The 26,598-nt window shown below is 44.7% G+C and overlaps 1 protein-coding gene across 4 annotated transcripts in view; it reads right to left on the bottom strand.

Annotated features, from left to right (window-relative positions):
- The window catches only part of LOC109428744 (diencephalon/mesencephalon homeobox protein 1-A), a 277,071-nt gene that overhangs the window by 11,092 nt on the left and 239,381 nt on the right, over positions 1-26,598 (bottom strand). The gene's annotated exons all lie outside the window — the stretch shown is intronic.

The raw sequence follows: 26,598 nt of genomic DNA, 5'->3' as shown, positions 1-26,598 counted from the left end.
TTCTCATTGATTGCGTTGGACGCAACAATGGTTGTAAATAGGTTTAGGGGTTAAAGGGTAATTGTTTTTGTTAAATTTGTTTGGCTGTCACAATTTTTCGACTCGCATGAGTTTTGGCGTGCAAAACATCATCGTCCACCGGCCAGCTAATTCACATGTATGCATGATTCATTTAATTTTATACTACTTTATTAATAATACTTGCTATTTCAGTGGTAAAACTGAGTAACCAAACACTTTGGCCATGTAGCGCATTTTCAAAAACAAAAATTGAAAAGGCCAACATCGCGTAGCGTTGAAATGATCAACAATTCAATCACTCACGGCGGGTAATCAATCAATGAATTTTTCAGCGCTATTCGACTTTTGGTTTTACGCTGCTTATATAATTATCAATCAATTAAAACGACCGTTTTTAACATATCAAGCTACAAATATAAGGCATAGCTTAATCATACTGAATTCCTGACCTTCCAGTATCAAAATCCCTTTTCCTTTCTATTTTCGAGGTCGTCGGTGAGTCGCTGGCATTTCGATAAATAGTTATTCCTTCCCTACTATCCTTTCCCATCCACATAACGTGTTTCTTATCGTTTCAGAGACCGATCAATGGCGGTTAAGCCTAGGCTTGTTAGCCAGGACACAGTATAAATGCCTGTGCCCCATCCCAGGAAACAAAATGGCCCATGGAGTGACAAAATTTCTTAGCTATGTCACTCCCAACGTTGGTGTTTAAAAATACTAAAACAATTTCACTCACTCCAACACATCTACATGATTTACACAAATACACCTACACTATCTGAATATTATCGTATCACTCGCTTATAGTGATTCCCAAATCATCCCATTCCAAATATCCAACTCCTTGACACCTATGGGAGTTCGGTGAGTCGCTGACCTCTTGTAAAGTAGGTGTCATATTATCACATCCTTTCTTATCCTCGTAACGGAGAAGATGGGCGTGGCCGGCAATGGAAGTTCTCATGTCTTTTTTACTTCAACCTCTGGTTGGATAGCTATTCCTTCCCAAATAGCATTCCATAAGCAATTAGATTAGGAGTACTAAGGTTTTAACATGACAACTTCCAGTATGCAATCTACGAATTACTCCGTTACCACGCAACGCAACGCAACTTTGCAGCTTCTGTCCGCGAAGTAAAGACAACAAGACAATGATTATCTGTGCAGTTTGTAACAGAGCAGTCTGTGAACGTCACAAGGAGCGGAAGTCGATAACCATGGACATCTGTAGCACGTGTTTGTTGAACAGTAGCATGTAGAACATTGTAATAAGTTTCCAACACATAACAACATGAAAAGTTTAAACATTTTCAGAGAAATACAAGCTTCGATTTAAGAAACTGTAGTATATACTTTTTTATACCTTAAAATTTAAGTTACAACTATAAATGTATAAACCATTGATAACTAACCATGTAACTAACCCATTTTGAATAACAAATTCTTAAACCATTCTTCCCAAAATTGTGGAATTCAGTTTTTGCATTGAAATTGATATGAAGATGGAATTTTCAGAACAAATCACAATCTGTCCACTTCCCCGGAGGAACCAGATGCCCGGAGTTCCTCAGCTACCTGACCAACATGACCAAAAAGGTTCAAAATGTCTTCTGGAGTTCTTGTTTTGCAAAATTAAGTTTGATATGTCGCAAGATAGAGCTCAGAATAAGATTACAATGTGTCCACTTCCCGGGGAACCATGTTCCCGGAGTACCCCTGGTTGTGGCCAATATGACCAAACAGCCTCAAAATATCTTCTGGACATCTTGTTTTGCAATATCTGGTAGTTTGATATGTCACAATATAGAGTTAAAAAAAAAAATGCAAACTCTCCAATTTTTCGGGGGAACCAGATTCCCAGAGTACCTCTGGTTATGACCAATATGATCAAAAAGACTCACAATGTCTTCTGGAGTTCTTGTTTTGCAAAATCATGAAGTTTGATATGTCACAAGATAGGGTCCAGAATAAATCCTCTTACCTGGGGAAACCAGGTTCCCGAAGTACCCCTGGTAGTGGGCAATATTACCAAAAGCTCTCAAAAGCTCAAAAGCATTACCAAAAGCTCTTCTGGAGTTTTTTTTGGCAAAATCATGAAGAATGATATGTCGCAAGACAGTATGTAAGTGTTCGCAGTTCAGTGTGGAGTGTTTTTGAGATTTTGTGTAAATTGTATATCGTGTTTAATATAAAATAGTGCAGGTAGTATTCGTAAGTGTTGTGCAGTTTTCTCCGTCAGTTACTGTTAGTCCATAGTTTAGTCGACTACCGTACTACGCCACCATCCACGCTACTTTCAAAACCCACCACCAGAGGGAAAACGGAATCCTTTTGGTAGCCTGAAAGGGGGGGGCGATGCTTAACAAATATGGCAGGAGATCTACATACGAACGGGCTAACGGGTACGATAAATGCAGCACAATGTCTCGGGTCACTGCCCGAAGAATAAAGGCCAGTTACCTAGCTACGTCGAACTCCATAATGATTGAGAGTCGGAAAAGAACCACCAACCGAAATGGTTGAAGCAGCAACTTTCGTGTTTTATTGAGGAGCTGTACCTGTGAAGGAAGAGTGAAGATGAGGAAAAAGAAAGAAGAGAAACGGAGGAAGAACAGCAGGTAATTGGTTCTTCCTCCAGCAACCTACATGGTTCTAATAGTTCAATCCGGCTCCATAGAACCCCGCTGGTTTTGGTTAGAGCTTCGGTTCTGACTGCTGAAGGATAGTTCATCTTGCTGTTCGTCTTGCTGTTCGTCACGTCGCCGTAGTTGCTCCCCAATCGATAGCTGTTTTTGATTGTTTGCACGTTAATTTTGTATATTTGTGAAAACTGGCATACGTGTGAAGGATAAGTCAGCTGTTATTGGTGGTATTCGCTCCTGTGTGTAGTGGCTAGGAAAGTAAAAATCATTATTTTAATTTTCGCACCTCGGTAACTGCCATTATCGTATTACAATGGAGAGAGATAGAAACTGCAAAAAATGCTCGAAGTGTGTCGACTCTACTACAGATCTCTTCACTGTGTGCGAAGGTGATTGCGCGGGCTTGTTTCATGCCAACTGTGTTGGACTTAGCGAAGATGATGTGTGCACCCTCTCATTGAACATCATTTGGATGTGCGACACATGTATAGATAAGTTCCAGAGAATGAGTTGCCCGAAACAGCACCAACGAATGTGAAAACGATGGAAGAAGAAATACAATTGCTCAAAACCACAGTGGCTGAAATTGTTGAAAAGATTTCGAAGATCGCACAACCTGCTCCCCCCATCGATGCACCGCCGCTCCACTCAACGCCAATCTCAACATGTGAACTTTTCTGCGTATCCCATGCAAGCGTATTAGGTACGGAGAACGATCATATAGGCACGACAAACGACGACGATTTCTCACTGTTTTTGACAAACATTGATGAGTGTGCTACCGAAGGCGATATTAAGGACAAACGTCTTGAAATCCCGCTTCAACAGTGCATTAGAACTTCAGACGCACAAATCTCAAGAAGCAAGCTTCAAACAACAGTGTATTTTATTATTCTGTTCTTGCTCACTTGTAATAGGCTTAAAATAAGAAGATCAGGTGTGCTGGTTTTGTTTACGAAGAGATTAGTGCGCTCGAAATCGTGAGTAGGTGCCAATGTCGGCCATTGTGGCGGCCATTATGGGATTCTAACGAGTCTGTCCTTAAGATGATGGTTTCCCGCGCACTTGGCACTCCCGAACCCGAACGAATGGAGGTTGTAAAACTGACATCAAAATGGAATTATCGCAGAACCGTGGATTTTATTTCATTTAAAGTTGTTCTCAACAACCGTTGGAAACCCCGAGCAATGAATCCATCTATATGGCCGAAACATATAAAATTCAGAGAATTTATCGATAGGCACAATGAAACCTGGAAACCCGTTTGAATCTTGCGAACGATTTAAGTGTTAAGATTTGTAATGTACTGTTGTTTTGTTTTGTAAAATGTTGCTGTATTTTTGTAAAGTAGTTTTCGATGCATAGGTTGTGTAATTCAGTTGTTGTGCTTGCTGTTTCAAATGATTATTTATGTTTATGATGAATTGTTGTGTTCCTAGAATTTAAGATATTCAATAAGACATTAATCAGTTGAATCAAATGAATAAATAAATAAATACCAACACCCCCCCCCCCTTTTACGACGAGCAGTTCCAATGAGACCCGTCGTCAGTCGAGTCCGTCAACACACTCGGTGGCAGCCCGAAGACAAGAAGGGCCTACGGAAGCCGCCATCGCTACCTCGAAGGTTACTGGTGCGCCAAGAGGGTAAGGCCGTCAGCGTACAGGATCTGGTGGAAGGCAGGGAGAAGAAGAGGCCGGAAATGTCCGGGAATAAATGTGTAAAAATGTTAAGTGACGTGAGTTTTTTCTGTACGGCAGTGCGAAGATTCCCTGCCGCGAATAACTGGTCGAGAAGCATGCCGACCCTGAGGTGTTGTTTCAGGGAGTCTTAGGAAGACTCCCCTCTTGAGCTAGTCGGCAGTTACAAGTATCCAGAAAAAAAACACGAACTTGCCCTCTTCCCCGAGGGTCCAGGTTCCCGGAGTATCTCCGATAGTGGCCAATATGTCCAAAAAGTCTCGAAATGCCTTTTAGAGTTCTTGTTTTGCAAAATCATGAAGAATGATATGTCACAAGACAGTATTCAGAAAAAAAACGAATTGGCCACTTCCCCGGGGGGTCCAGGTTCCCTGAGTATCTCCGATAGTGGCCAATGTGTCCAGAAAGTCGCGAAATACCTTCTAGAGTTCTTGTGAGGGCCCATATAGCCGAAGCGGTAAACGCACGGGTATTCAGCATGACCATGCTGAGGGTGACGGGTTCGATTCCCGGTCGGTCCAGGATCATTTCGCAATGGAAATTTCCTTGACTTCCTTGGGCATAGAGTATCTTCGTGTCTGCCACACGATATACACATGCAAAATGGTCATTGGCAGAGGAAGCTCTCAGTTAATAAATGTGGAAGTGCTCATAGAACACTAAGCTGAGAAGCAGGCTTTGTCCCAGGAGGACGTTACGCCAAGAGAGAGAGAGAGAGAGTTCTTGTTTTGCAAAATCATGAAGATTGATATGCTGCATGTGAGGTTTTAGCTAACGTTACAATGTGGCCACCATAAGCGATAAGGAGGTTACCCCACGACTCCCCGGAATAGTTCCGGAACCATGACCGCTTCCGTGAAGTGGACTACGGTTCCTATTGGCGCGCAGATGCGACTGGCATTGCATGGAATCTCTAAAGAAAGAATGATAGAAGAGTTATTGATGATGTTAAAGCGATATTGCTAAAATAGTGCTTGAAGCAATCTTGTAGTTTCTAATATTTTAAAAGTTCTGCGGGGTTTGAAACCAGAAAAGTTAGGGCGGCGAATCACTGAAGATTGTCAGTAGTATACATAATGAACATGAAGTGTGAAATGGTATTGAATAAAGAATTTGTAGTTTAAGCTGATCGTAATAAAACCCGTGTTTGATCTGCTCTAAGACCCAGTGCCGACGCTGCAACAGTTCCCAAAACGAGAAGGAATTTGTGATTGATTCATGCAAAAAAAATTAAAATCCGTTGAAAAATGACTGAGAACCAGCCATTTGAATTTTGAAATTTTCGTCGAAATGGGGGTTGGGGACGTACGATGTAGAAGCAAAAAAAAAAAATTCAGTTGTTTTGCATCACTCACCAAAAGTAACTATATAGTATGAAAAGGTAACATATCGGTATTTTCATGCCTAAAACCCAGTGTACGCAGAATGTGGCACCGCAAGCGAAAAAATAGGCAACAAAGAAGGCACGGCAACAACGCTTTATTTTTTTGTTAGCAGATAATGACAAAATCGCTTCCGAGTTTGTTCACAACAAAAACGGTAGGAATATTTGTCTCGTTCTATTCACATCGTGATTTTCGCATTGTTTTACAACTGAAATTCGATTCTGAGGTTTGCAAGAGTCGTAATTCGTCCAAATGTATGAATTCGATGATGTGCGTTGAAAATCTCAGCCGAAATACCGGAATATCGGCACACGCACGGCAAGCGATGTTTGTTGTATTGCTCTCATTGCATGACATACGTTTGTTGCGGAGCGGCTTTGTTGCCGACATGCACCGCTTAGGACAAAGCGTTTGTTTTTCGGCGTGATCCGTTTTTCGTACCCTGCTAAAACCATAAAAAATAAATTCTAAATTGAAATATTCATATTCAAATTCATCGAGCCGAAGTTCAGCTGAACTGAACTTCAGCTACAGTGGATGACACCACAAGACGCCGCTTTCATTGTTCCGTAAATCAAGAAGGCTCCGTCTCCATTTCCGCCTGATGCGGCTGTAGCCGGTTTATTTTCCGTGACGCCATCACGGGTCGATGCTAAAAGAGTGATCCCCCAATCACCATATCATTGTTGCCACACAATTCTGCAAACAGCTCACCGTTCTCGCACATTTCTGCGAGACTATGGCGTTCCGTGACGTGCTCATAGTCCGAGTTGTCGGAACCAACCTTTGCGTTGAAGTCACCCCTGAGGATCTTGATATCACCTTTGGAATGTTATCCACGACAGCATGTTAAAGTTATCTTTGTCTTGCAATTCGACAGCATTGGTTGGCGCGTAACATTGGAGCATTGTAAGGTGTCAAGCTCGTGTTCTAAATTTGGTCACAATTCCTCTAAGGTTCTCATTTCATGAGCGCAGCGTGGGCGTGAGCGCTGAGCAGTAACCCAACTGCACGGTGACGGGGAGCGTATTCGCCTCGTAGGCCAGAGTATATCAGAATTTGACCCGACGCCAATCTGTGTTCTCCGAAGTTCGGCCAACGGACTTTGCTCAGTTCTGGGATCTTAAGGACAAACTTCTTGAAATCCCGCGCCAACAGTGCATCAGAACTTCAGACGCACAAATCGCAAGAAGCAAGCTTTAAACAACAGTGCATTTTATTATTCTATTCTTGCTCACTTGTTATAAGCTTAAAATGAGAAGATCAGGTACGCTGGTTTTGTTTACGAAGAGATTTGTGCGCTCGAAATCGTGAGTAGGTGTCAAAGTCGGCCATTGTGCCGGCCATTTTGGGATTCTAACAAGTCTGTCCTTAAGCTTCATACGTCATGCCTCATTGGCTAGTTAGGCCAGGTTATCCCGCTAGGCTAGGACAAATACATACCAAGTTCCCATTCTTGTTCGTTGTTTCGCGCTAAAAGTCGTTGCCGTTCAATCAGTTGGTAATCTTTCCATTTCGGTTTTAGTAACGGTTTTTGGGGTTCGAGAACAGTAGGTTGTTGGCCTAAGGTCCCCTATCCACTGAGATGTATCTGTCATTTAGGTAAAACTTCCGGTGGAGGAGCATTTCATACTCAGTCGGTGGATGGCAGAACAGACGCTGTTTGAGCCGCACCTCCTTGGTAAACACACACTCGAGACGTACCTCCTCAATCTAGCTGATATCAGAGGGACAACAGTGTTCAGGCTGCACTACCAGTTAAGCACACAACTCTTAGCTGGCGGTCTTTGTCTTCGCTTGACCCGTGGAAGCATGAGGTAGGAATTTGTGAGGACCAGAACTATGTTGGACGCTCTACTTATCGACTCACAATTTTGAAGCCCAACTAACAAGTAAGACGCTGAAGACATTGAATTAATTAGAACTCATACATTTTGGTATTCCGAAGCTTTGCAATTTCAGAAAGTCTATCAAATACCATTGCCCATTGCCAAAGATCTAATCAATCTTTAGTAAAATAGCATCACTGATCTATAACAACTTATCAACCTGTCGCGAGCACATCGAGCAGCATCCCCTAGATGCCATTCACCCTTTTCCATCCAGTCGAGGGGTGCAGAGCGTAGCAAATGACTACCCGATAATGGTTCGTAAATGTGAGAAAATTCAACCACGTCACTACCGAAAATGAATAACATATGATCAAGTCTTGCTCTGGGATTTGCTGGCCAGATAGCAATGAATACCAAGTGGCATCTCATTTTCCCCCTGTCGGTTCGAGGTTCGGGTGTTATTTTGATACCGCTACATGCACCGCGCACCAGCCGAACAATGAACGAAACTCTCTGAGGTATTAAATTAATTTTACAAATTTGTTTCATTTTTCCTTCAACTGTGGGAATTATTTCCACTTGGCTTGCGAATCGAGCGTGAAAATATATTCCGGGCTCGATGATGTCCCCTGGGATTGCGTGTGGGAGTGCGGCAGCGGTGGAAGTTGGGCACTAGCCAATAACTCTGTTCGGGGACAAAGGTTGCCTGCGTGAACGTCAATTTGTATTCAAATTAGTGTTGTTTTTCGAGGTTTTAGAGTAAAACAGTATTTGCACCGCATCTTCTATCTCGATGTGTGTAAAAGTTGAACCTTAAAAAGATCCTAATAATGAAAATTTGGTTGCTCCTTCGAAGGGCCATCTGAAAACCCCTGTACTTTTCGAGGATTATCAAATTTCTCCTTCAATGGCGCCGGTTGCATTGTTAACTGCCCAAGTTTAGAAACTGTCCCATCATGCGTGAAAATTCAATTTTCCTGTTTTGAAAGTTCTTTTCTCTCGTCAGATTTGCAACGGTCGGTGTGAGAACGTGAATGAAATTGAAAAATTGCCAAAAAGAGTCCGTAACGAACGGCAAGCGAGAAAAAGAGCTTTCTTGTGGCAAACGTGACACGACTGTGGCATTCAATAAATCTCCGTTCTGTTTTCCCGAAATCCCGGTTCCTAGCTAGAGGCCACGACGCCGTCTCGCCACTACCAGCATCACCACCACTGACTGCTGCAGGCGAGGAGGAGCCGAAAGAGACAAAAAGATTTATAATTGTGTTTGCCTCGCTTGGATGGCCCAAAAAAGGACAATCTCCCCATCTGGGAAGCAGGGGCGACACATTGCGAACACGGCGGCAAATTGAAAAGCGAATGAAAACTGTCGCTGCTTTTTCAACCACCCACTGATAAATTAATCGAATTTTCTCGTCTCCTCGGATTGTGGCTGTTTTTGATTCGTACGTTTATCTTTTATTATGAGATAGGTATTAAGATAGTTTAGAATTTGTTTAGAAGAGTTGACCTTGGTTTTTTCAAGTGGGATCCAACAATTTTTTACAAGTATTATCATTATCTGAACACGAATATTAGATCTTCATGTGACCAGAATCTTTGTTAAATAGGTACTGCAAACACATGAAGACGTATGCCATGTTCAGTCCACTCAACGGGCATTCACTGTTCTCATGTTGTCAATTTTCTTCCGCGACAACGCTTCGACTTGCCCACATGACTTGCCGCCATTCATGTCTTTGTTAAAGTGCTCTTTGGTAAGTATTGCACAAGCTACAGCGCTAAGTCATCTACTGCCCCCTTAGAAGGATTGAATCCTTAGCTCAATACTATACACTCCCTGTTGAAGTAGTTAAACTTATGGAAGGAGCCAGGGGTCGCGTGGACAGTTCACCGTTTTCTCAGCAGCTCAAGCACGATTCAGGATACCACGGAAGATATGGAATCGCACTTGTCAACTCAACAATGCAGTCCAGAGTGCTCTAGTGCATTTTTTGGATACTCGGCCTTTGCTCTACGATGCGTGGGCATTTGTAGAGATTGTGCTTCGCGGTCGTGATGTTGTTTGTGCACCCGTTACATGCTGGGGAATCTACGTGCCCGAATCTGTGAAAGTTCCACCCAAAGCACCTATGGTTTGACAGAAATTGAGACTGGCGAAAATTCATCACGCCATCTGGCCCTCGGTATAATTCATGGTGTCCATTTACCCTTGTTCTGACGAACTGTCTAGCGCCTTTTATATCAATTATCTTGTAGCGCTCTTCGTTCTCTGCTACAACTAGTGTTATGTAAATCATGGCCGCTTGCACACATGCCGCGTCTTTTGAGATTGTGCGATATGTATGCGCTGATCACCCTTAGGCACATCATCCTGTGGGTGCTCTCGGGTCACTCCTCGTTTCGGTTGACCGCTAGCGCGCTCGACCATACAGTGACGCCATATAGTATGGTATGGATAGTATGGACGCCGTATTTGTCGCAAGCAGCCTACGTTTGCTCGAGCCTGCTTTACATCATCCTCGACAACGCCATGATCGCCATATTTGCCCTTTTGCAGGCGTATTCCACGTGGCTACCGATGTTCATTTTATCATCGATTGTGACACCCAGTTGCTCCAGTGACCGCTTGGAGTGATCGTGACCTCCCCCATGATGAACACCATCTTTCTGGAAACTTTCACCTACTCCGGCCAATGCCAAAGGGGATTAGGCTCTGTGGATCTCATTGGTCAGTTTGTTTATATCCTAATGAGTCTGCTCCGGATGTACTGTCAGTTGTAATGATTCAGGAACCGGTTCCAAGGTTCCAAGAATCACCGCTTTCAGGATGCTGTTCAGGACCATCTTCAATTCCAGCTCGTCTAGGGACCTTAGAAGAGATTTAGGGACAACTCTGGTTGCCGAGAGGATAACCGGAACTACACGGACGTTCTCCAGGTGCCACATCTGCTTCAACTCCTCCGCTAGGTCGTTGTACTTGGTTATCTTGCCGGAGAACGTTGATAGAACATTATGATCTAACGGAACAGCGATGTCGATGAGGGTTACCCGCTTCATTGGCTTCACCCTTTCATCGTAAACCACTATGTTGAGCCGGTTGCCATGAATGCGGAAACCCGTAGTGATCGCGCGATCCCAGTACAGTTATGCAACTATTTTCCAGAACCGTGTCCGGCTGGTACTTGTAGTAGGGCACAAATCTATCGACCAAGTTGTGCTTTAAAACCAGCTTTAGCGCCTGCTGTTGGTGCACAATCTTGGCAACCTCGTTGTGACGATCGAGGTAGGCTGTTCCATCGTTTCCCCTACTGAATTGCACTACCTACAACAGCGCTCCTCCACGTCTTCGTGCAATATGTACCGCCGATAGTTCTTCGTCGCAATCACCCGATCCTGGGTGGCTACCATGATACCAGAAGAGGTCACCCCGCACCAGCCACGCGTTCTACGCCGCCTTATCGATGTGCTCGAGCTCCAGTTGAGGGGGGTGCCTCCCATGCAACTCCTTCAGCTACCACGCTACGATCAGCGGTCTTGATGTCGCAGTTCAGCTGGTAATCTTCCTGCGCCAGATGCAGGGCACTGTAGTCGTGGTCAGCTTCATATACAGTGCGGTACATTTCATGACGATTCTGGCCTTCTACGAAATCTACGAAATATGCTCGCAACTGCTGGATCTGGGATACACATAGCGTCTGCATATTGGTGACGTCTCTTCCTCCTACTGTACGTGACAGGGTGACTCTCGCGATGGACGCATGTGGTACTTGGTGAACGCCACTCGTACTGCTCGTTCTAACGTCTCGAGGTCGGTCTTGGTCCACTTTACCACCCCAAAGCTGTAGGTCAACAGGGGCACAGCAAACGTGTTGATCGCCTCCACCTTGTTGCCGGCTGACAGGAAGCTCCTCAGAACACAGTTGACACGATGCAAGAACTTGTCCTGCAGTTCCTTATTGATCGCTGTGTGGCGAATCCCTTTAAGTTTCAAGAAGCCGAGGTATTTGTACGCTTCGCCTTCAACCATATTCCGAATCTCCTCTCGGTCGTTGACCCGTAAACAGCTGGCGTCCACTACTTGCCCCGGCGAAGATGGACTGACTGACATTTGTCAATTCCAAACTCCATCCGTATGTCGATGCTGATCACCGTCACAAGCTGCAACAGTTGATGCAGCCTCTGTACTGGTTCCACAAACAGCTTCAGGTCGTCCATAAAGAAGGTGTGGGTTATTCTTGTACTCCTTCCCCCACTTTTCAGTTGGTAGCCAAAGTTGCATTGGTTGAGTGCTCTGCTTAGAGGTTTTATTGTAAAATTGAACCAAAGCGGACTAAAGGTATCACCTTGTAATATCCCTCTCCTGATGCTGAGAGTTCTGAACCACAACACAACTGTTCCGTCGGTAATTTGAATGAACGTGCTCCACATCCCCATTGCGTGTTGCATCAGCCTGATGACGTTCCCGTCTACCTTGTACAACTGCAGTACCTTAAGAAGGTACGAGTGCGATACTGAGTCATACGCCTTCTTGTAATCGGTGTACGCCATGCTCAGGTTTTCCTCTGATTTTCGGAGGCTTGACCCACAATGACTGCATCTATGATAACCTGAGGCTTGTCATTTCGGATGCAGTTGTAGAACTCGCTTTCGTTAATGTTGAACACCCGGTTTTGTTCTTTCCACTTCGAACATTCTCCCTAACGCCGCAATCGTTTCTCCAGAGCACTCAACCGCTGTACATGGGTGTCGCGTGTCGCGGATCTCCATAATGCTGACTTCTGTGTGGTCTCGGAGCTCTGCGTACTTCATAATTTTAGCAACATAACGAACTAGCCTTGTTGATCGATTCCCCTGTTTGTACTGTGTTAGTCGACCAATCTTGGTCCGAATTGCAGCGATCCGGCTCTCCAAACGTCGCATCCACGCAGGGTTTTGTGTGTTGTGGCGTGCACGACCTTCACCGTCTCCTTGCTGGCGCGTCCATAATCCCAACGTTTTGACAACATCCACCTTCGCTTCCTTCCTAGGTGTCGTAGAAGAGCACACTGTTTTGAAAGGTGCTTTCTAGGATGCGACAAAGGTTTTCCAAAGCTTCTTGATGATGTATGGTAGATGACACTTTTTAGCGCAATCTTTGCGTCAAGCGTGATAACCGCGCGCCCTTCGCTTGTTTTGAAGCACTATCGCAACTATTTTGGTCCCTTACTTGATAGCGTCTTTTCTGGAAGCTAAACTGGTTATCTGAGAGCCCAAAGTCACCTGATCTCTAGATGTAGAGAATTAGTTGTCTCCAAAATAATCCGTTCCAACAACTTCCCGGTGGTGTCTAGCAGACAGATTCGTCCTTACGCTTACAGCTCATCAGGCGGATTGAACGGGAATCCCTTTCTTATTTGTCTTTTCCACCTCTCCGGAAATTCGCCTATGTTCAGGCGCATCTGTATATCAATTCTGAACATGTCCAGGATAAGTCTCGATGGTCGCCCTAATGGTTACGATCAGAATACCACCAGGAATTGATGCCTTGTACACCTTGAGCGACTTCGCTACTGATCGTTTGTCACCAATGAAACTTGGCTTTGACCGGTTTGATCGTAGGGGACGAGAGCCCATGGTCGTGTATCGTGAAGCTGAAGCAATGTTTCCACGATACTCAGGAGTATCTCGGGGAAACGCTCTGGGGGTGCCGGATATTTTCCGTTTTTGGTTTAACTTATCTGCAAGTTATGATTGTTCAAGCCGTTCTGAGAAAATCTGTCATTCAGTTAGGTGGATTAACCCGAGTTCTACGCTTCCTCTGGACGGCCATTGGAGGCTTCTCTTGTCATTTTTCAGCCCCATATGGGACGAACATGGGAATCCCTGCTGGGGTGTTTGGGTCACGTGTGAACACGAGAGGACGAGAACGAGATTGGCAACCGAATTGAGATCTCCGCTTTGCCAATTTGCTACCAGGAGAAAAAGAAGAGCCAGGCCAGAACGCAGAACAGCAAATGGCAAAACCAGAACCAACGAAAGAAATCAATTCCATTTAATTTGCCAGCCCCAAGCTGGCGATTTATTGTTACGGGATAAATTTTTCAATCAGTGCCATGTATTTTAATTGAATGATTTATTGTGTTGGTTTTCTGTCTAAGTTATGGTGAACGACGTAGAAAATAAGTGAGATTGGACTGAACAAGTTGCTGGTTTTATCCGTTTAGATATCTCTAATCTTTATTTTCGCATTTCTATTGTTGGAGCGTACATTGGAATTTCGATCACTGTATTGCACATTATATCTTCCAGTTGAAGTGTTTCCATCATTCATTGCTAGTGCTTGTAAACTTGCAAGTGTTGCCCGCTAATCACTTCCTAGGCAAACATAATTAATAAATAAACAGCAGTAGCTGCTACCAGTATGAATGTAGTGGCACCCTCCTAAATAATAAATGCAAACAACAAGTTGATGGTACATTTAACCTTAATGATTACCATCTAGATCAATTCATAGCGCGCAGCCGAAAAAACGCGTGTCAGCATACAAAGCCGTTTTTTCGTCGCTCTTCCCCGCAGATCGCAACCCATCAGTGTTTCCTTCCAACAGTATAGTTTGTTCACCCCTCCGCTTGGCAAGACAAACCGTTTAGCATCCTCCCTATCGTCAGTCATCAGCGGTTCACAGGAATCGGAAACAAAATGTAACAACTGGTGAAGAGAAGATGCGTGTCGTCCGTCCCTAACCTATTCCATCATTTTCGCCACGGACCGTCTGGCGAGTGGAGTGTGCTCTGGCTGAGCTAAGAACTGCGACCGGTTTCTCCCTTCCCAGGAGCAGGACACCACGCACCGATCATCCGGAGCGGGGAGGGAAGGATTCCGGCTTGGTTCGGTTGGTACTTGTGGTGGTGGGCGCACTTATCGCCCGGCTGAACGAGGGAGGCATGTTCAAGTGATTGAGATACAAGATAGATACAACCAAAGTGGTCCTCTCTAGTGGGCAGCAAAGTGTTGCTTATCGATTAAGGTAAATATTTATCAAACACACTCATCTCCCAGGTAGATGTTATCGAAACAATCGAGTTTGGGTGGATGTACAACATCTGATTGCTCTGATTGACTCAAAATATTAACTTTAACTTTTTAGATGAGATATTTGTAAGTTGATCAGAATTACCATCCAAAGTACCATCCAAAATAGGGAACTCCAAAAGGTTAGAAGAGACCAATGGAACTGCCAATGTCAACTTATTTACTTACTTTTAGTCCTGGGCACCCACGGTGGTGCAGAAGGCCGAATTGAAAGATCTCCATCCTGGGTGATTGTCAGTCATTATCGCCTTGCCCTGTAGCCAGGTGAAATTTCTGTCGACTTGCTCGATTTCGTTGTTGAGGCTGCGCCACCATGAGTCTCTGGGTCTGCCTCCTGCTGGGTTTCAATCTAACGCTTGTTTTCAGATTTCGTTCCCACCCCTGCGTAGAGTGTGGCCGACCCACCTCCACTTTCGCTCCCGAATTTCTGTCGCTATCGGCTTTTGATGATATCGACGATGGAGCTCCATGTTGGAGATCCTATTGTGAGGTCACCAAGTACGAATTATATACCGCAGGTATCTATTGATAAAGACCTGCAGCCGTTGCGTGTTCTCCACTGATACACACCAAGTTTCACAGCAGCACAAATTCCACGTTCGAGTTGAAAATTCGGATTTTGGGGCGTTGACTTCTCTGATTGGTTTTCTATACAATTCCTAAACTCGCTAAGGCAGCCCTCGCTTTCTTGATACGTGCACCTATGTCGGTCTTGGTACCACCATTGGCCGCCATTTGGCTACCAATGTATTGGAAGCTTTCAACATTCTCGTCTGCTTGCCCAGCTACCGTAAAGCTGGAAGGGTTGATCGTGTTTACGTCTAACGATTTGGTCTTGTTGACGTTGATGGTGAGACCTGCCGCTGAGGAGCGATTGACAAGATCATTGAGCTTGCTCTGCATATCAGAGCGCCGTTGAGCTAAGAGAGCAACGTCATCAGTAAGGAACAGTAGCGGTGATAGGATACATCCTTACCTCACTCCAGCAATGACCGGTATGGGATCGGATAAGACACCGTTGTGCAACACTCTGCACGAAAATGCCCTGTACTGTGCTTCAATGAGGCCGATGATTTTCCCAGGAACACACTTTCACCTGAGTGCTTCCCACATGTTTTCATGATTAAGACGGTCGAAAGCTTTTTCAGTTTCGGTTGCGACTGTGATGAATTTTCGCTTTTTCAGTATCAACAAAATTCAAATACTGCTATTTATTCTTGTTCAACGTTTCGGTCGCATATAGGACCTAAAATTGGATATTCATTTTATTTAATGGGTGTAATTTAAATAACATTTTTTACCAAATATCACAGATTCTTGGTCCAGTGTGTTCCGTTGCACAAAGGTTGTCCAGCGGATTGAGTTTCTGCGATCAAAATCATACATAATTAAAAAAAGTTATTCTTCGCAATTTTCATTCTTGCCACGCAATTTTCTTCAGTGTACTTACTTTCTCACAGCAGTTAACGGTTGGGATTCGGTAACTGTGACCCTTCTGGAATTTTGCCGCTCTGGAATTTGACATCTTGCGCTTGATCGATCAGCATAGGACTTTTCAGTTGACAGGTCCGTGCATGCCACTGTTTACAACTGCCGAACAAAGGCGCAAACGCTGAACTGTCATTTTCATAGGAGAACTGTCAAAGGCCCCCAAAATCAGCTGATTTGAAATACCTTCTGATTAGGCCTACTGCTTTCCCTATTCATCTTGTGTGTTTGTGTAATCGATCTTTGCTGCTGGTGTGCTTGTCCATAACCATCTTGGAGTGTGTATTGGTGTTAGTGTTGTGTTTTACAATTTTGTGCGAGTTTGTTTTGGTCATCTGTTTTTCGTTCGTTGCTTTTCAGCCAGTGGAGAACCCCGACATACGCGACGTGATCGGTGTCCGTTCGTTTGTTTACTGTATTGTAGGTATGTGTTGTGGATATGGTAGCTCTCCAGAATAGAAAGATTCTTTCCTCTGTTTGTTGTGTCCAAGGTTTCCGTATCATCTAGCTTGAATAAGTGTGCGCTTTTTTTTTTTTGTTATCAATGAACATCAGGTAGAGAGACTCTTGAAATTCATTGATTTGCTCCAAGATGATACGGAGCGTGACAATATGGTTCACATTGGATCGTCCGGCACGGAATCCTGCTTGCTTCCGCTGGAGAGTTGCGTCAATCTTCTCCTGTATCCGGTTAAGGATCACTTTGCCGAGGACTTTGAGAACGATGCACAGCAACATGATACCCCGCCAATTATCGTATACAGTTAGGTCCATGGTCAGGTCACCCTTTTTGGACATGGGCACCTTTACTAAGACGCCTTGCATCCAGTCGACCGAAAATGTCTCGGTTTCTCATATGTTGCAGAATAATTGATGCAGCAGCACTGCAGATACTACGGGGTCAGCTTTGAGCATCTCGGTAATGCGTCGAACCCTGCGGATCATGCTTAGGTGTTGATGGCGTGTTCGACACTTGAAAAAGGTTTCCAGAGAGCTCGAACCAGCGTTTCATCTGGTCAGACGGGTCGGTCGATAGCTGTCCAGATGTGTCGTTCATGGACATCGTAGCATTCATCTTTGTACCTGTGTGTCCATCTACCCTTGCTGGAGGAATCCCATTCGCTCTGCCACTTCAGCATAGACGAGGTTCTGGCGATACGCCTCGCGCCTCTGATGCCGCGTCGCTCGAAGCATTCTTCATCCTCTGCCACCACTAAAGCTATGAGCATCATGCCCGCTAGCACACATACCGCGTCCTTTGAGACCGTGCGGTATGCGCTCACCACCCTAAGGCACATCAGCCTGTGGGTACTCTCAAGTCGCTTCACGTTTCGGTTAACCACTAGCGCCTCCGACCATGCAGCGGTGCCATACCGTAGTATGGAGACCGCTACTGCCACGAGCAGCTTACGCTTACTCGAGACTATTGCCGAGCTGTTTGACATTATCTTTGACAATGCCATTATCGCCATGCTTGCCCTTTTGCAGGCATATTCTACGTGGCTTCCGAATTTAAGCTTATCGTCGATCATGACCCCCAATTGCTTCAGTGAGCGCTTAGAGGTGATCGTGCATCCACCTGTGGTGACCACTGCCTGCTGTTCAGACTTGCGGTTGTTTACCACCACCACCTCCGTTTTGTGGTGCGCGAGTGCCAAATGTCTCGACCTCATCCAATCCTCCACTATGCCAATTGCGTGAGTTGCTGTCAGTTCCACTTCCTTTATCGACTCGCCGTATACCACGAGGGTAATATCATCGGCGAAGCCGACCAGCTTTACGCCCGGTGGAAGTTTGAGCCTCTATACGCCATCATACGCCGCGTTCCATAGTACCGGGCCCAAGATGGACCCCTGCGGTACCCCTGCGGTGATTTTGTAGCTCCTCTCGCCTTCCTCGGTGTCATAGATTAGCACTCTATTCTGGAAGTAGCTCTCCAATATCCGGCATGGGCTAACCGGGACTCCTAGGTGGTGTATTGCGCACTCAATGGCGGTCCAGCTGACGCTGTTGAACGCATTCTTAACGTCCAGCGTGACGACCGCGCAATAGCGGATTCCTGTTCGCTTCTTTTGGAGCGCTATCTCGGCCGTTTTGGTTACAGCCCTAATAGCGTCCACCGTTGATCGACCCTTCCGGAAGCCGAACTGGTTATCCGAGAGACCAGAGTCATCGGGTTTCTCGGTATAGACCATCAGCCTCGACAGAATGATCCGTTCCAACAGTTTTCCGGCGGTGTCCAGCAGGCAGATAGGTCTGTATGCCGACGGGTCGCCAGGTGGCTTCCTGTTGTCTCGGAGGCATCAATGGTTGACGAAGTGAAGCGATTCTTGTAAAACGCAATACAAAATTAGACGATACTGGACGAGATTCATACTGTCGAGTTACCCATTATACAAAGAGACAGTTCACTCGCAAAAAGAGAAAAATTCTTAAACTACAGATCGCTCTAATCAAAGAATTCGTAGGTGAAAAAAATAATCCAACAATGGAAAAAAATCATGTCTTCATTGTGAATTGAACTCTAGCGGTAAACGTTTAACCCTTCCAACATCAGATGTCTATTAAATTCCTAGCAACCACAAAACGTCTTGATCCACAAATTTATTCATCTCAATTTCCATAATTTGCTTGAAAATAAACCACGAAATGCCAACCCACCCAAAATAAGCTTCCTTATTAATGAGCAATTATTCTATTTTACACTTCGCTCGTCTTCCATACAACTCGACATGTTCGCTCTCGCTCTCTCTCTCACTCCTATACTGTGCGGCGTGGAGCCAGCGATTGTGGTTCCATTGAAAATTTAAGAGGACGCCTCCCAGCTCAGCTACATATCTCAACATCACGTGTGTTCGGAAAATGCCACCCATGCAGGTTCGCCTTGGCCCAGGTGCCACCGATCAGATCAGAGTCTCCGTTGTGATGGTACAAACAGAAGTGTATGTACGTGGTACAATACGTACTTTCAGTACCTCTAGTCTACACCGTCTGCCACTGATGTGACCCGAAAAAGACTCATACAATTTTCTCCGGAATTATCCCACCGTCATCGGTCGTCGTCGTCGTCGTCGCGGCTTGTCGGCTAAATGTGCAAAGTCAAAAGTCAATGTCGAGCATCCATGAAGCAGAATCCCAACCGAACCTAACCAACCGCAGATGAAGAGTGCTGCGGAACGCTGCTTCAGAGCAGCGCGCAACTATGGATAGAGAATTGGAGTGTGATTGACGTTTTCATCACGCTTTTCACCCAAGAAGACTAGAACCGCGGACGATGGAGGGGGCATGACGGAACGCGGACACGCTCTACAGTAGTTTTTTCGCCTATCTTCCTGAGAAACAGAATACCGAATCCCGACTCGGCAGCAAGGTGGGAACAATCGCCACGTCGTCGTCAGGCGGAGGAGCCCAAATGAGGATGGCCGAACTGAGCGGTCGAAAGCATCTCATTTTCGACTTAAATACTTGAGTATCATAAGTGGGAGTTAATTTCTGTGCATTTCCAAGTAACACTTAAAAGTGGACTTTGACGTTTGAGGGAGTTCTTTTTTGTCTGCTCTCGGTGTGTGTCGGCAGCCAGCAGCCAAGCGATCTGTTTTTGTTTCTTCTGGTTGTTTTCGGGATGCACTCGTCCGGATGATGTGTTACATTTTGAGGAAACACTATACCTACATACAACGCACGTCCTATTGGGACGGCTATTGCGCGTAGGTACTGCTCCGGTAGCGTTCGGTCGATTGGTGATGATGTGGGAATCCAAGCTGGATATTATGTTTCACCCCTAAGTGGATAGTTTGTATGGAAATATCGTTAAGTGCCTCAAGGCTGTATGCTGTTTCATGACTTCTGGGCACTGTTGATGTTTTTGTTCATTGTCACCAACATTGTTTCGCAAGAAATTCGAGCTGCTACTGAAGCATCTAAATTAAACATCGAAAAAATCATGCGAGTGGTGGTGGTGTGACCAGGCCCAGATTAAGGATTGAGGGGGCCCGAGTGGATGTGGAGGCCCCTCGAAGAGATGACCAAACATGTTTTTCCTTATTTTTGATCAGTATTTGAGCAACATGAAAAAGAGAGCTAACGTTAGCAACCAAAAAAGGTTTTTGTGGGGGCCCCTAAAATGTGGGGGCCCGGGGACCGCCCCCCCGCCTTAGATCCGGCCCTGGATGTGACGATAATGAACATGTTATTGGAATGATACTGTAATAGAATTTCAATGAAATTGTAGAACTATAAAAATATAAAATAAACCCATCAGGACCGTAAGACATACACGCGTTGGTAAAGAAGTTTGAGAAAGGCTTCAATAACAAACGATCCGATTGAAACACCACGAAACAAAGTGAATTCAGATCATGTAACCTTTACCAGATAAAACAATATTCCCAGAGACAATTGTGGACACACAGATTCTCTGAATCACTTGAAACATTCTGGAAACATTTTAACTGTAGACATTTGGTTCTGCCGGATGCGACAGGGTAATCTCCAACGAATTGGACACAATCGGCGAAGTACTAGAATTGAAGTAATGAGCTGAATTTTTGTATGGTGAGATGGTCAATTCTCCATTGCTGCAATGAAATGGTTCAAAAAGCGTGAGTATTATGCCTAATTTGATGCTGTTTGAGCAAACATTTGGGTAACTGTGTTGTTTAAGTTGCAAGAAATGGAAAAAACAACAACATGGTTACCCAAAGTTTTGCTCAAACAGCATCAAATTAGGCAAGGAATCATAATACCCACGCTTTTTAAACTATTTCATTGCAGAATCGGAGATTTGACCTTCTCACCATACAAAAATTCAGCTCATTACTTCAATTCTAGTACTGCACTGATTGTGTCCCATTGCATACCCACAACTTGCACATCGTGCCACTGTAGAAAATTTGTTGGACTGAAAATAAGGTGTTGAAAAGCGAGAATCGAGTGGCAGTTTTCTATCAAAGGAACGTAGGAGGATCAGAGGTGAGCGGGCAGGTGCGAGGCGCGAGAAGAGTGACGAATCCAAGTACACAGAGTTCTTGAAGGGGGTGAGAGCGATGAAAATGTCGTAAATCGTGAAGCTGGCGAACGCAGTATTAGACGTATTCGTACAGGTGTAATAATCCTCAAGCTGAAGGGCGACTAAACCCGCAATGACGTCGCCTACACATGTTAAGCGGAAGTGGTCCTTGGTAAGGGTGACGAAGTGAGAACTCTCACTGCGGCAGTGACTCCAAAGGTCAAAAATCTGGATGAGATCCCGGACGCGGAGGAGCTCGCCACGGAGCTTCGGCAACAGTGTGAGGTACAGGTGGCCACTCCAGTGGATCGGTTGCCACCATGGAGCGTTTTTGCATGTTCCGAAACGGCGATAAGCCGCGTCAGGTGGTGTTTAGCCGGGAGTACGATGGGATGTTTTTCATCAACGGAGAGCGCAGAATGATGGAGCCGGCCGCCGAATCTAATTACGCCCTGGACAAGCCACGGTTTCAAGAATCGCAGCTTTGACTTCTTGCTAACGGGAAGCCCTTTCTCGAGCTGCGCGATCTCCGGACTAAAGTGTTTATCTTGCACACGATGAACGAGACCGACGAGCACGCGATCGATTTCCGCGGACGATAATGGACCGGTAACGCGATCAATCACTTCGAGACGAGTATTTTCACGGAACCGATGCCCCCACGCACAAACTATTAGCAGACGACCGAGCTGCGAATATCGTTCGATAGTGTCTTCAGTATCTGCAATTATGGGTAACGCAACAGTTTTCCGCGGCTCTAACTCTTCACTTTGTTCAATATTCACCAATCATTAGTCCGGCCACGGAAACGATAACAATCTGAGCCATCTTGGCCCATGCCACCAGAAAGTGCACTCAGTCAAATTCAGTAGCTGCTATGCGCTTTCGAGGTGGTCGATCAATCAGTTAACGTAGATGCCGAACTGTATGATGGCCAAGTTGATATGGTGAAGGCCGATGGTGATAGACTTCAATGCCGGGGCCGTGGAATGAGGAAGTCATTTCACGAACCAGCAAGGTCAGATCGTGCTAGAGGCACTGGCCATGCTCGATGCCCAACTGGCTAATATCGGTGCTAAAAGAACTAGAACGAAGCGGAGTCGATCATTGACAGTACTTTTTGTAGTCCTGACTTAGCAAGTAGATTGAACTGACAGATAATATCTACGCTCATAGCGACCATCTGGCGATTCGCTATCGCAGTATCGATTACAATAACGCAAGCAGCGGGTGAAGGAAAAGGTAACTAGACCAAGCCCAAGTCCTTGTCATCATACTTGAACGACGAGATATTTAGCGAGGTACACCGTCATGGGTAAAACATATTCGGTTTAAACGGTGATCTGTTGGTGGCGGTGCTCTAGTGTGCATACGATGCTACCAGGCCTAGGCTACTCTACACAAGGAGTAGAAGATCTTCGGTGTACTGTAAGACTTAAGCCAATCAGGCTATTCCGAACCTGCGCCGTGCCTGTCTACGGGATTGGTTGATGTAATGGCTCTAGGGGGATGACGAAGGGCCAGAATCATCTACAGTAGACGTTCGGTCGGTGCAAACGGTTTAACTGCAATGCTTTTTAACTGCAAGTCCGGTAAGTGCAACAAATTTGCAGTTATCGCACCGCCAAACGTCAAAATGGTGCGCCATGTTAGCCCTAATGAACAGTCGAATGAATTTTTCGTTCATTTTACGTCAATTGACGGCTTGTTGACACTGTCAGGCGTTGCAGTTATCGAATTTTCGTTCGCTAAGTGAAACGTAAACATGTTGCAGTTATCGAACGTCTACTGTACCCAGCATTCAATTCAACATGGCGTCCAATGTTTTTGTTTTGATTGCTTAATTCATGGAAAAAATGCGCTGGAAACATCGACACTGCTTCGCTGCTACTTATAATATCGTGCAAAGTGATAAGGAAAGAGAAACAATCATCAAAAACAACGGTTTTGTTTGAAATGTGTAATTTCTGAAATAAGCACTAGCAACACACGAACCACACACCCGAAAATCAGGAGCAAGTAAGGGTAAACCGACCATAAAGTGGGTACCAAAACGCGCCGTACCAAAAATGATGTTGGGTGGAGCGGCGATGTACCGAGTTTGACAGCCGTGTCACCCCACTGAATGGCTCCTACCGACCAGTCTCCAGATATATTAGAGAGGACCATCGAGGATCGCTTATTTCTGCGTTGTGATACAAATCTTTAATTTCTTTCTGTAGGACAGCTGAAGACTGGGTCGGGAGAAGAAGGGGGGGGGGGGTCACCAATGAGGAACGTACGGGGATTGCAAAATGCTTCAAAATATGCTCGACTGCTGCAGTACAATCCATCAATGATACAGCCGAGAGCTCCCAGTACTGTTTCCGGGAAGGAAGGTCGATCGTAGACGCTATCCTGTCGGTTACAAAAACCGCTGGGATCGCGGTCCAGCTTAAGAGAAGGGGGATTCGCTAGTGTGCAGTAGTGATTCTGGATGTAAGGAACGCGTTTAATACCGCTGTGCATGCGGTATCAGTTCTTGATACTGCAGTTGGATGCAGGCATGGTGTCGACCCGGCTTGCATTCCGAGAACGAAGGGAGTGGTGACCACTCGGGAAACTGGCTAAGCACCAGTATGCAACCTTGGTGGACTCCCCAAAGCGAGTTATCGATGTTCGTTGCTGTAGGTTACGCAGCTAACTTTGAGGATGCGATGTACACTAGCCCCTCTTTAAAGTAAGCGATTTTCATTCTGAATGCTTCATACAGTTATTCCGGATAATCTTGAGTTATTAATCAGTTATTGCTAATGAATACGTTGGGAGTTTTCAAGCCGGTCGCAGTAACGCCACAGATCCTGATTTCTTATGAATCAGGCTCGTGTAGGGTAATATATATATTGTAGAAATGAAATTGATAGATGTCAGTTCCAAGTAAAAATATTCAAATTCATTACTCGACCCAATGTAGATTTTTAATGGATCATTGCTCCAGTTATCTAGATAACCATAGTGATAAGAGCCTACATGGGTTAACAGGAATGAACCCCATCGAAGCTTCAACCAGAGTTGTCTAAGCACTAAGGAGGTATCAGAGATAGGACGGCTTGACACTAGAATGGTTGAAGAATTGATTTAAAACATTTAATAGACAACATTGTGCGTGCAGTTGTTTTGCTAATTTGATTACCCAACGACATGCGCTGCAATGAATTACTGACAATGATGAGCACATAATATGTACCCATAAATATCAATTAGATGCAGTAAAATGAACTCCGGCGGCATTACGCGGAAGACACAAAACCATGTTTCACGCATCATAAGGCGCACCCAACTCCACTTGACTTTATACCAGGGTTGGGATCCGTTCACATCGTACCAACTACATACCCTCTTTTCAAAATGCTACAACAACGACAATCCACCGATGAAGAGCTGTACGGGAGGGGACGGTCTAGGGTGCATTATCGTCCCGACAAACCATCGTTGTAGTGTGCAAACTACATTAGGGTCCTCTACTGGTGGCGGTGATAAATTATCGATGAACTTTGTTGTGCCGAAATTAAATATAATATTTGGTTTTATTGCAAATTATGGTAAAATACAGTGGCGGCTGGCTGAGCGTCGCCAGCCAGAGCGGTGTGTCCTAACCCACCCTATGTAGCGAGTCTGTTATAGTCTTCATGGCATGGAGTGGCAAAATGATTTGCTCATCCCCGGTTGCAGTGCAACCGGGTTTCCGTTGCTGATCTCTGTTTGTAGGGATTAGCATAAGCAAGTGCGTGAATTTGTGAAAATATTTTAAATTTAATTATGGCCACTGCAACTGGTACTCCCGGATGAGCATGTCCTAGCGGCGACGATGACACCAAGCTGAAGGCAGACAGTCAGGGGTTGCCAAACGGTACTACGGTATGGGATATATTAAATTGAAGGTCTTGTTTTCTAGAAAGTGAAATTTTGTCGTGATTTTTTTTTCACAAAGCGTTTTCTAAATTTTGAACCTTCGAACGATGCTGGTAACAGCTTGAAAACTCTTATTAGCTCACACGAGAGCTCGAATCCTATGGAAATATTTCTAGGGTTTGGCAGTACTGGGCAGGCTTTAAAACATGTGTTTGAAAACTAATGATTGATATAATGAATTATGTTTTGCTATCTCAATTTTCGAAAACTCATAATTTTGGAACCATCTTATTATGATCAGTTTTATTGAATGCAAAATCTACAATAAACAATAATAATAATAATAATAACACAGGTGCTCAGGTAATCTATGTTGGCGCCCAACAGATGAATAAGCCGCTCTTAAGCTTGATTTCGGACATTTTGACTGAATAAGCTGTTATTCAGCTATCATTGTTACTTGGATGCTTTCTAATGGCCCGATATAATGCAATGGGAAAGCACCTCAGCTTATGCTGATGATTGTATTAGAAGTTCAAAAAAAAAAAAACGCCGACGTTTGGGAACATCTGCTCGGCTAAAGGTCTTCCTTCCGAAACAGATCCTTTGGAAGGGGGAAAGTCAGCAAATTCTCGAAGGAATAGAATTTTAAAGCATTTTAATTAAATCATACTCCGCGCGCTCGCTAAAAGTCATGACTTTCTTCTAATGGGGTAATTGAGTTAGTGCCCGAGCGTTTGTTTTGAGATTGGGAAGCATTTTAATCGCTTTTGTGTTCATTTGGGCGCGGCAGCGGCGACGGCGTTGGCGTGTTCGAGGTATGCACTTCCTGGAAGATGATGCGAATCGCAAGAGTGAATTGAATAATTGAATTACGATAATGTGTCCGCTGCTTTCCGAGGTTTTGATTCAAACGAGTATAGAAGAACAAGTAGAAGAAGCTCGCTAGTGAAACGATTTTCCCATGTTCCCTTTTCGGATTGACCTTTTCCTTTTTCAGCATCGTTGTCGTCGGTTAGCAAAAGTGGATAGCGATACGTAATGATGTTAGTTCCATATCAATCGTGATTGAAAAGACGCTCGGTGGGCGTGGACCGGGTAATGGAAGTGCTTGATCAGAGTCAATTTGTTGATTGAGTAATCGTTGTGGGATGGTTTCGTGTTCGTTTAGAGAGTGGATCACTTGGTACAAGTATTGTCTGTCTGTTCACACAGTGTGGGCTGCTACTGACTCGTTCAAAATGGTATACTGTTTCTTACCGACTTCTTTATTTATCATATAAAGTAAAATCAATGATACATTTTGAACTTTATTGGTATTTTACTAGATTTGCTGGTATGTACTTATGTCTGAAACACAGAAAACTTGTAATTAGAAGGCACGAAATGTTGCTAATTGATAAATTTAGAGATGAAATTTGTGTGGCGTTCTGGTGGGATTCGAACCCACGACTCCGTATTCGCTAGACCGGCGCTTTGACCAACTAAGCCACAGAACAAGTAACGGTTCAGCGGAGTAGAAACTCAAACTCATTTCTCTTTTGGGATAGATC

This window comes from Aedes albopictus, chromosome 3 (assembly GCF_035046485.1).
Source record: "Aedes albopictus strain Foshan chromosome 3, AalbF5, whole genome shotgun sequence".
Taxonomy (NCBI): Eukaryota; Metazoa; Arthropoda; class Insecta; order Diptera; family Culicidae; genus Aedes; species Aedes albopictus.
The sequence above is the reverse complement of the archived record's forward strand: the minus strand, read 5'-3'. Positions and strand labels throughout refer to the sequence as shown.